This window comes from Cupressus sempervirens, chromosome 1, assembly GCF_028749045.1.
Source record: "Cupressus sempervirens isolate cs-2001-9-10 chromosome 1, ASM2874904v1, whole genome shotgun sequence".
NCBI lineage: Eukaryota > Viridiplantae > Streptophyta > Pinopsida > Cupressales > Cupressaceae > Cupressus > Cupressus sempervirens.
In genome coordinates, this window is record NC_143118.1 from 283,337,019 (window position 1) to 283,341,101 (window position 4,083).

Here is a 4,083-nt window from a genome sequence, read left to right on the forward strand (position 1 = left end):
TCTATCCATGGCAGTGGATATCTGTTCTTTATGGTAACCTTGTTTAACATCTTGTAATCAATGCATAGGCACAAGGTTCCATCCTTTTTCTTTACAAAAATCACCAGTGCTCCCCATGGTGACACGCTTGGATGAATATTCCTTTGTCCAACAACTCTTGCAACTAAACCTTGATTTTGTAGATCTCAGTAGTGGTCATCCTATAAGGTGCCTTAGATTATGGCTCAACTGTTGGCTTAATAAAAATGGAGAAATAAAACTCTCTCTTAGGTGGTAATTCGGGTAGTTCTTCAAGAAAGACATCTTGAAACTCCTACAATATTGGGTAATCCTCTATGAAAGGTATAGGATCTTCAAGATCTTTCACATGTACAACAAAAAGTTGACAACCCTTCCTCTTATCCGTTTTCAACTACATAGCTGAAATATGCCTAAGCACTATTGGCCTCTTAATCCCATTCATTATTACTAGATTTCCAAAGTCATGCAAGCATTGAACTAGCTTATCTTTGCAATTTACTATTGTCTTATGCTAAGTTAGCCAATTTATACCAAGTATGACATCATATGACCTAAGTGGAGCTACATATAGATTTACTTGCATGTGAATAGTTGAAAGTTCTAACTCACTGTAGGATAGACATTGCTCTATTCGACGCTCTGTCTGATTTCCATACTCAACTAACTAGGGGTTTTGCATGTAACTAGCTCTAATTGGAAGTTTAGCTACTACACTAGGATCTATAAAAGACTCCATAGCACTAGTATCAATCAAAATGGAAACTTCTCAACCATAAAGCTTACCAGTTAACTACAAAGGAGTTGCCTAAAACTCTGGCTACCTATGGTCCATGGCTACATGAATGTGGTGTTGAACCTTTGGTCCATTCCTAGGTGTACTCCTCTGAGGGCATCTAGCTGCATAGTGATTACCTCCACTTAAAAAGCAACCATCATGAGGTCCTATTTGAGTTTTTGATTTATCATTCCTATTCCATTTCCTGTTATAGTTACCATTGTTATTCTTATTGTTGTTACCTCCTCTACCCCTTTTCTAACCTTGGAAATTCCTATTATTGCCCATTTGTGATTCTTCTTGTCCCTTCCCTTTCATGTTATTCATCTACTATCAACCACCCTACTGCTTATTATTATCCTAAAATTTTCTCTTGAAAGATCAGTTGTTGTAGGCTTTTACTAGAGTTGTATCTTTCAACCGTTGTTCCTGTTTTGGTGCCTTTCTCAGTGAATAGTCCATAGACTCTGGCTCATGCATCTCCACCTCATTATAGATTTTTTGGTGCAACCCCATGATGAACTTGCGAGTCATAAGCAATTCATCATTCTAGTACTAAGGAACATATTTAATCAGATGGCAAAAATTTTCATGATACTGTGTGATTGACATGACTCCCTAAATTAGCTTATATAATTCTAATGCCTTCTTATCATAAAATAGCTGAGGTAACCATCACTATGGAAAAACTTGAAGAATTCTTCCCATGATATCTCACCATGCTATAATTTCTTCTCAGCCATAACATTTTCCCACCATGATGCCACTTCACCAACCAACTGAAGAGTAGCCCATAATACTCTAGACTTCCTAGTGAAATTACAAACATGAAAATATTTTTCCATGGTGGCTATCCAAGCTTCTACTTCTTCACCTATAGTCTTACCATTAAAGTTAGGAGGTGTGACCTTCTTGAGGTCCTTGCTAAGATCTTTTGCTATTTGGAGCCTATCATGAACTAGTCCAGCCATTCTACAGTCAGTTCTTCCTTCTTATGTTCTTCAATCCTTCGATCTTCCTTTTGTTTCCTTTGAGCCTCAAGCATTTGGTCCTCCTCTTGTTTCTTTCATGCTTCTTCCTAATAACACAAGGTTTCTTTGTGCTCATCCTCCTTAGCCTTTCGTCCTCTTATGGCATTTTCCATGTCATCAATCTGTTGTCCTTGCTAAGTGAGGAATGCCAAAATTTGGTCAAGCCTTTGGTTTCCAGGCTCATCTTGAGGACCCATGTTGTCACCACCCCTATTTCCTCTACGAGAATACATGATGATAGGTCACTCCTATACCAAGAGTAAACTATGCAACATTAGCATCAATAAGACCTTAGGTCCTAGTATTTAACACAACTCTAATACCACAGGTAAAAATTGAAATCCATAATAATTTCCAGATATGCAAAAAACCCCAAGATGTGGAAATACATGAAATTTGAAAAGTCAAAAGGATGGAACCTTGCATCTATGCATTGATTACAGAATATTAAACAAGGTTACCATAAAGAAAAGATATCCACTACCACAAATAGATGAGCTTTTTGATGAGATGAAAGGTGCTAATGTATTTTCAAAGATAGATCTATGATCTGGGTATCATCAACTATGGATTATAGATGAAGACATAGCCAAGATAGTATTTAGAACATGGTACAAGCACTATGAGTTTTTATTTTTTCCTTTTGGTATTATGAATGCACCTACACCATTCATGAATCTTATGAACAATGTGTTTTGAGATTGTCTAGTTAAGTTTGTTGAAATCTTCATTGATGACATTCCAATTTATTCAAAATCTATGGAGGATCATGAGGAGCACTTACATATTTTCTTGTAGCATCTTCGTGATAGGAAGTTGTATGCCAAGCTTACCAAGTGCACATTTTATCATAAACAAATTCACAACCTTGGGCACATCATCACTGCTAATGGAGTTTCAATGGATCCTTCCAAGATTAGGGATTAGAGCTATTCTTGAATAGTTGGTTCCTTAGAATGTGAGTGGAATTTGAAGCTTCATGGGTTTGGTAGGCTATTATTGGAAATTCATAGAGGGATTTTCAAAAATTGCAACACCTATTACCTCACTACAATGAAAAGGGAAGAGATAGGTATGGAATGAAGAGTGTGATACAGCTTTTCAGTTGTTGAAATAGAAGCTTAGCTCCGCTCCTATTCTTGTCATTCCCAATCCCAACAGACATTTCACTATGATAATCAATGATTCAGGTGATGGTTTAGGTGGAGTTTTGATGCAAGAAGGTAGAGTTGTAGCTTATGATTCTTGTAAGCTAAAGCAGCATGAGGTTAATTATGCACCTCATGATCTTGAGTTAGTTGCCATTGTTCATGCATTGCAGATGTGGAGCCATTACCTTATTAGTAAACCACTTGAGCTAAAAATAAATCATATGGGTTTGAAATACATCTTTACTCAATCGAGTTTGAATGCTAGACAAAGGCATTGGCTCGAATTCCTTAGTGAGTATGATTTTGGTATTGAGTACATTATGCCAATTCTAAGCATGTCTTGAAAAAAGGGGTCTTAATAAAACAATAAAATAATAAACATATCTACTTTCCAAGCTAAAAGAAATGTAAGATCAAAAACAACTATACTCCTACACATTTAGCTATATATAAACAAAAGTTTACAATACTTCAAACAATGTAGAAAAAACTAATTTTATTTAAACACTATCCAAGATAAGCAAGAAAATTTATAGTAAATGTATGGAATTAAAAATAAAATAGTAAAAGAACTTGGTTTGATTTGATTGCTGACCCAAAAAAAATTAAATTTTTTGCTATATTTTTTTCCAACTCTATATAACTCTCACATTTTTCTTGCCTTGCTACACCTCTTTCTCCCTTTCAAACAATGTTTTCCCTTTTTGCCCAATCCTCTATTCTTCTTTGTTTTATATAAAAAGATTTAGTCTTTACATGATGTGGAAGTGGGAAAAATAATGTACAAAGTATAATACTTGTTTTATAATCTAAATTATAATATTTCTAAGAAATAATATTTAATCATTCACTTTATTGTATTTATTCATTTATGCCACATTATCATAAACAAAAAATTTAATCCATCTAGATTAAGTGAAAATCAAAGTAGATGATTTAAATTGAAATAAAAACAACTAAGTGTGTGTGTGTGCGACTAGACCATACAAATTTTGGACCAAACTTGCCAAGGAGCTAAACTTGTCTACCTCAACCACCCTTCCGCCTTCAGTACCTACACACTCATAAACTCGACATCACCCAATGTGTCAGTAATGTCATCATC